Source organism: Pseudophryne corroboree, chromosome 2, assembly GCF_028390025.1.
Source record: "Pseudophryne corroboree isolate aPseCor3 chromosome 2, aPseCor3.hap2, whole genome shotgun sequence".
Classification (NCBI taxonomy): Eukaryota; Metazoa; Chordata; class Amphibia; order Anura; family Myobatrachidae; genus Pseudophryne; species Pseudophryne corroboree.
In genome coordinates, this window is record NC_086445.1 from 1,020,788,002 (window position 1) to 1,020,795,583 (window position 7,582).

The 7,582-nt window shown below is 44.2% G+C and overlaps 1 pseudogene; it reads left to right on the forward strand.

Moving 5' to 3' along the window:
* Positions 1 to 3,169: 3,169 nt before the first annotated feature.
* Positions 3,170 to 3,288, forward strand: LOC135052413 (5S ribosomal RNA; annotated as a pseudogene).
* Positions 3,289 to 7,582: the final 4,294 nt, after the last annotated feature.

A 7,582-nucleotide genomic window follows, 5' to 3' on the forward strand; every position in this document is an offset into this window, starting at 1 on the left:
CTACCCGTGTTTTTTTTTTTCTATCTTCTTGATACTAGTAGCTTACTTTAGGAGTCTGCAGTGTTGAGCTGACAGTGTCCAGCAGGTCCGTCATTATATAATATATACCTGTCCGGCTGCAGTAGTGATATATATATATTTTAATTTTATATCTCATCATCATCCAGTCTATATTAGCAGCAGACGCAGTACGGTAGTCCACGGCTGTAGCTACCTCTGTGTCGGCAGTCGCTCGTCCATCCATAATTGTATACCACCTACCCGTGTTTTTTTTTTCTATCTTCTTGATACTAGTAGCTTACTTTAGGAGTCTGCAGTGCTGAGCTGACAGTGTCCAGCAGGTCCGTCGTTATATAATATATACCTGTCCGGCTGCAGTAGTGATATATATATATTTTATATCTCATTATCATCCAGTCTATATTAGCAGCAGACGCAGTACGGTAGTCCACGGCTGTAGCTACCTCTGTGTCGGCAGTCGCTCGTCCATCCATAATTGTATACCACCTACCCGTGGTTTTTTTTTTTCTATCTTCTTGATACTAGTAGCTTACTTTAGGAGTCTGCAGTGCTGAGCTGACAGTGTCCAGCAGGTCCGTCATTATATAATATATACCTGTCCGGCTGCAGTAGTGATATATATATATATATTTTAATTTTATCTCATTATCATCCAGTCTATATTAGCAGCAGACGCAGTACGGTAGTCCACGGCTGTAGCTACCTCTGTGTCGGCAGTCGCTCGTCCATCCATAATTGTATACCACCTACCCGTGATTTTTTTTTTTCTATCTTCTTGATACTAGTAGCTTACTTTAGGAGTCTGCAGTGCTGAGCTGACAGTGTCCAGCAGGTCCGTCATTATATAATATATACCTGTCCGGCTGCAGTAGTGATATATATATATTTTAATTTTATCTCATTATCATCCAGTCTATATTAGCAGCAGACGCAGTACGGTAGTCCACGGCTGTAGCTACCTCTGTGTCGGCAGTCGCTCGTCCATCCATACTTGTATACCACCTACCCGTGTTTTTTTTTCTTCTATCTTCTTGATACTAGTAGCTTACTTTAGGAGTCTGCAGTGCTGAGCTGACAGTGTCCAGCAGGTCCGTCATTATATAATATATACCTGTCCGGCTGCAGTAGTGATATATATATATTTTATATCTCATTATCATCCAGTCTATATTAGCGGCAGACGCAGTACGGTAGTCCACGGCTGTAGCTACCTCTGTGTCGGCAGTCGCTCGTCATCCATAAGTATACTAGTATCCATCCATCTCCATTGTTTACCTGAAGTGCCTTTTAGTTGTGCCTATTAAAATATGGAGAACAAAAATGTTGAGGTTCCAAAAATAGGGAAAGATCAAGATCCGTGAGGGAACAAAAGTTTTTAATCCTGCACAAACCTAGATTCAAAATTCCACAGCAAATTATCTGAAGGCCAGAAATGGACAATAATATTTGGAAATTCCTGTCTGTCCGTGTGGCGGTGCGCCCGGAGTCATAAAAGCAGGCAATAGTATATGTACAAAGAGAAAAAGTATGACTCTTGTTTGGGCGCACTCTTGTTATCTTTTCTTAGATGATAGTCAGTAAGTGATGTCTATAATTTTAATGTTGTCGTCTTTAGCTAGTACCCTTCTCCACACATAAGAACTCAAAACAAGGTAAATTCAACATAGGTAGCCATGATTATTAGGTGCGGGAAATATGTCCGGAAAAAAACTTTTTTTTGGTTACAAGATGTGTATGGAATGTTCAGATCTTAATTATGCCTGGATAAATGCATACAGGAAAAGTAGCTACATCACAAGCTGCCTCCGTCTGCCAAAGATCTGTACAAACTTAGTTTGTATTAATGCGGCCCTAGTTGGGTTAAATTCGCGAGTGGGAGAACCCACACACTATTAACAATTCTAATGATTTGCCACTATCTTTGGTAGGTAAATCATCACAGTTGGAAATTAAAGAAGTAGTTGGATTGAGTATAAGTGGTGATACTGCTGTTGGCGTTTTTACTATAGGGAAGAAAAGTCACCTACTTCACCAAGTATTCCCTAGCAGTCGCCTGTCTAGGTACTGACCTAGCCCACCTCCGTTTAGCTTCCAAGATCGGACGAGATTGGGCGTGAACGTAGGGGTATGGTCGTAGGGAGAACTTGCCCTATATCACCAATGAGAGTGCACCGAAACTGGAGGATTGATTCCTTCTACATAGAAAGAATAAATAGAATAAATTAATGATCAGATTGTATTGTAGGATTGGGTAGGTAACAATAGACAGATAAGTGTGAATCTGCTGTCCACGGTAGACTGGAGAGACGCGACCCTGCGGGAACACGTTCTCCAGAATCATGGATGAGAGTTCACAGAAGGAAGAAAAGTAGGAATATATTGAAAGAATATAGAAAGTATTTGGATCACAGTTTATCTGATGCCCTGGGTCTCCTTTTGGTCACCTGTATTATTTCAATATAATGAATTTTGGTGACAATAGAAGGTATCATGCAGGTATCACAGAAAAGGATAAACAAACAATCAAAGACTGTATTCATAAGACCATGTACAGACCAATAGGTTCATGTTATGGGTGCCAAGTCGCTGGATACGGGGTTATGTGTTTTTGACACACCGATTAAAGAACCTGAAAAGCTGGTATGATAACCTGAGAGAATCCAAGTGGTCATTTATGACAGTGGCCAAATAAATTCCTGTTCCTCGAGGGCATATTCATGTGCCTGTCCCCTCGAGGACTTGTCGCCAAGGGGCCTGTTTGATTGGTGACGACTCATCAGTCTCACTCATTATCTTTTGTAAATACTAGCAACAACCGTTACCAACAGGAATTTATAATACAGGTGACCAAAAGGAGACCCAGGGCATCAGATAAACTGTGATCCAAATACTTTCTATATTCTTTCAATATATTCCTACTTTTCTTCCTTCTGTGAACTCTCATCCATGATTCTGGAGAACGTGTTCCTGCAGGGTCGCGTCTCTCCAGTCTACCGTGGACAGCAGATTCACACTTATCTGTCTATTGTTACCTACCCAATCCTACAATACAATCTGATCATTCATTTATTCTATTTATTCTTTCTATGTAGAAGGAATCAATCCTCCCGTTTCGGTGCACTCTCATTGGTGATATAGGGCAAGTTCTCCCTACGACCATACCCCTACGTTCACGCCCAATCTCGTCCGATCTTGGAAGCTAAACGGAGGTGGGCTAGGTCAGTACCTAGACAGGCGACTGCTAGGGAATACCTGGTGAAGTAGGTGACTTTTCTTCCCTATAGTAAAAACGCCAACAGCAGTATCACCACCTATACTCAATCCAACTACTTCTTTAATTTCCAACTGTGATGATTTACCTACCAAAGATAGTGGCAAATCATTAGAATTGTTAATAGTGGGTGGGTTCTCCCACTCGCGAATTTAACCCAACTAGGGCCGCATTAATACAAACTAAGTTTGTACAGATCTTTGGCAGACGGAGGCAGCTTGTGATGTAGCTACTTTTCCTGTATGCATTTATCCAGGCATAATTAAGATCTGAACATTCCATACACATCTTGTAACCAAAAAAAGTTTTTTTCCGGACATATTTCCCGCACCTAATAATCATGGCTACCTATGTTGAATTTACCTTGTTTTGAGTTCTTATGTGTGGAGAAGGGTACTAGATAAAGACGACAACATTAAAATTATAGACTTATCACTAACTGACTATCATCTAAGAAAAGATAACAAGAGTGCGCCCAAACAAGAGTCATACTTTTTCTCTTTGTACATATACTACAGATCAAGATCCACTTCCACCTTGTGCTGAAGCTGCTGCCACTAGTCATGGCCGAGACGATGAAATGCCATCAACGTCGTCTGCCAAGGCCGATGCCCAATGTCATAGTACAGAGCATGTAAAATCCAAAACACCAAATATCAGTAAAAAAAGGACTCAAAAATCTAAAATAAAATTGTCGGAGGAGAAGCGTAAACTTGCCAATATGCCATTTACCACACGGAGTGGCAAGGAACGGCTGAGGCCCTTGCCTATGTCCATGGCTAGTGGTTCAGCTTCACATGAGGATGGAAGCACTCAGCCTCTCGCTAGAAAAATTAAAAGACTCAAGCTGGCAAAAGCACAGCAAAGAACTGTGCATTCTTCGAAATCCCAAATCCACAAGGAGAGTCCGACTCCAATTGTGTCGGTTGCGATGCCTGACCTTCCCAACACTGGACGTGAAGAGCATGCGCCTTCCACCATTTGCACGCCCTCTGCAAGTGCTGGAAGGAGCACCCGCAGTCCAGTTCCTGATAGTCAGATTGAAGATGTCAGTGTTGAAGTACACCAGGATGAGGAGGATATGGGTGTTGCTGGCGCTGGGGAGGAAATTGACCAGGAGGATTCTGATGGTGAGGTGGTTTGTTTAAGTCAGGCACCCGGGGAGACACCTGTTGTCCATGGGAGGAATATGGCCATTGACATGCCTGGTGAAAATACTGTATGTTCTTTAGAACGACAAGTAGCAATGTAAAATATCAACATAAATAACCACATACTGTATGCAACAATTACAGATGGGGCCATCTTTATCTTGGCCTTTTAAAGGATTTAACTGAGCCAGAGCAGTCAGACTTGGTGAGTAATTCTGACCTGATCGCTTGCTGCAGTTTACCGCAGCGCAGCGATCAGGTCAGAACTGTGCACGCGGCGCCGGCGCATGACTAACAGCCGACGGCTGTCGTTGCCTAGCGATCGCCTCTGCCTGATTCAATGGCAGAGGCGGTCGCTGGGCGAGAGGGGGCGGCACGGTGGCGCTTGCCCGCCATTTTGTGGGCGTGGTCCGGCCAACGGAGGCGTGGCCAGACCGTGCGGGGGGCGGTCCATGCGTGGGGCTGGCCGCAGCGGCTGCGTGATGTCACACGCAGCCGCTGCGAGCCGGGCAGCGACAAGTAGCTCTCGGCCAATGCGCAAAAGCTGCGCTAGCCGGGAGCTACTCCTGAAGTACAAAAGCATCGCCGATGTGCGATGCTTATGTACTTCAGCGACGGGGCAGGGACTGACATGCGGGGCGGGCTAGCCCTGTGCTGGGCGTCCCCCCCCCGCATGTCTGTGTGGATGATCGTAGCTGTGCTAAATTTAGCACAGCTACGATCTACTCGGAATGACCCCCTTAATCTCCTGCTATAATGACTTAGGGGGTCATTCCGAGTTGATCGCTCGCTAGCAGTTTTTAGCAGCCGTGCAAACGCTATGCCGCCTCCCACTGTGAGTGTATTTTAGCTTAGCAGAAGTGCGAACGAAAGGATCGCAGAGCGGCGACACAATATATTTGTGTAGTTTCAGAGTAGCTTCAGACTTACTCAGCGCTTGCGGTCACTTCAGACTGTTCAGTTCCTGTTTTGACGTCACAAACACGCCCTGCGTTCGCACAGCCACGCCTGCGTTTTTCCTGGCACGCCTGTGTTTTTTCCGAACACTCCCTGAAAACGGTCAGTTGACACCCAGAAACGCCCTCTTCCTGTCAATCACTCTGCGGCAGCCAGTGCGACTGAAAAGCTTCACTAGACCTTTTGTGAAACTACATAGTTCGTTGTAATAGTACGACGCGCGTACGCATTGTGCCACATACGCATGCGCAGAAGTGCTGATTTTTTTGCCTGATTGCTGCGCAGCGAATGAAAGCAGCTAGCGATCACCTCAGAATGACACCCTTAATCCCCTGCTGTAATTACTTAATCCCTGGCTGTATTGTTCTTTCTTATTGTATTGCAGCTGAGAACAAGAGATGAAAGGCTTATGCTAATAAACCATGGTGTGACTAGGCGCAGCAGAGAAGCCAAGATAATCGTCGCTGCATCTTGTATATGTGCATTAGATAATCCAAATTAACTCCTAATTTAAAATATCATAAACAAATACACTAATAATAGAGTTGGATCAATTCAGCTGTTCTCTACATTAAAAAGGAATTTTTAATAAATAGCCAGTGTTTGCCGTACATAGGCCCTCATTCCGAGTTGTTCGCTCGCAAGCTGCTTTTAGCAGCTTTGCTCACGCTAAGCCGCCGCCTACTGGGAGTGAATCTTAGCTTCTTAAAATTGCGAACGAAAGATTCTCAAAATTGCGATTAAACACCTCTTAGCAGTTTCTGAGTAGCTCCAGACTTACTCGGCATCTGCGATCAGTTCAGTGCTTGTCGTTCCTGGTTTGACGTCACAAACACACCCAGCGTTCGTCCAGACACTCCTCCATTTCTCCAGCCACTCCCGCGTTTTTCCCAGAAACTGTTGCGTTTTTTCGCACACACCCATAAAACGGCCTGTTTCCGCCCAGAAACACCCACTTCCTGTCAATCACATTACGATCGCCAGAACGAAGAAAAAAACGTGAGTAAAATACCTAACTGCATAGCACATTTACTTGGCGCAGTCGCAGTGCGAACATTGCGCATGCGCACTAAGCGGAAAATCGCTGCGATGCGAAGAAATTTACCGAGCGAACAACTCGGAATGACCACCAAAGTTCTGAATCAGCATAAAATGCATGCAATTTGAGTATAAATTCAAAGCCATCTTCAGTTACCTGCAACACAAAAAGTGTTGTAACTTTTGAACCATAACTGCGATTTCAAATCTGTTTGCAGCAATAAACTTTTAAGCAAATTCTAATGTTGTTTGACATGTTACACGACCCCCTTTCCGTTAAAAAAAACTGACTTAGATTCAAGATGGCCGATTTCAACATGGCGCCAATGTTTGGTACATACCCTAAAAGATAGCCCACCTCACCCATATCTTACTGGAGTATTCAGTTTTCCAATTAAATGCACAGTTTTTGAAACAAAAGGGTGTACTGCGACTTTTGAATCACCCTGTATATTCTATGGAGGGAATATAGTAGCAATGTAATCAATTCGTTGGTGCATATTGCTTATTCGTTACTGTATATGCAGGTTTGGTACATTTTTGTTATTGTTAACTACTGTACTATGTCTATGGCCAGCAATACAGCCTAAGCAGTCTCCGTGTTTTGAGTGTGTTTTTATTGTTTATTTAGCTTACCATGGTGACGGTTGAGGGATGATTACATCATCATTAGGCGTCTTCAGACCGGACCCGCGCACACGAGTGGCTACACGTGGTGGTGGGACAGTATTTAAGGTACCTGTATGTCACTTTGTATGTATTTTATATCCTGAAGACGAATAAAGATTGATGTGAAACCTGCGTTGCCACGCGGCTTATTCCGAGTGCTGCCTGATACAGTGTTTATACTGGACCTTCAGCCAGACCTATGAGGGCACCGGAGCAATTATTGCATTTATTGTGAGTGCTGCTTGACAACGTATACTGTGTGTGTGTATATATATATATATATATATATATATATATCCTATATAATAGCCTTGTGGCTCTGACGCTGGGTGGAGTCACAGACACAGATCTGGGTGTCTGGATGCAGGCCAGGAACAGTCCACTCCCTTGGTCCGCCCATAGCCACCCAGTCCCCTCCCCATCTCAGCCCACTCCCTTCTCTCCCTCCTCCCCGTACACTCCCTGCACCCTGGTG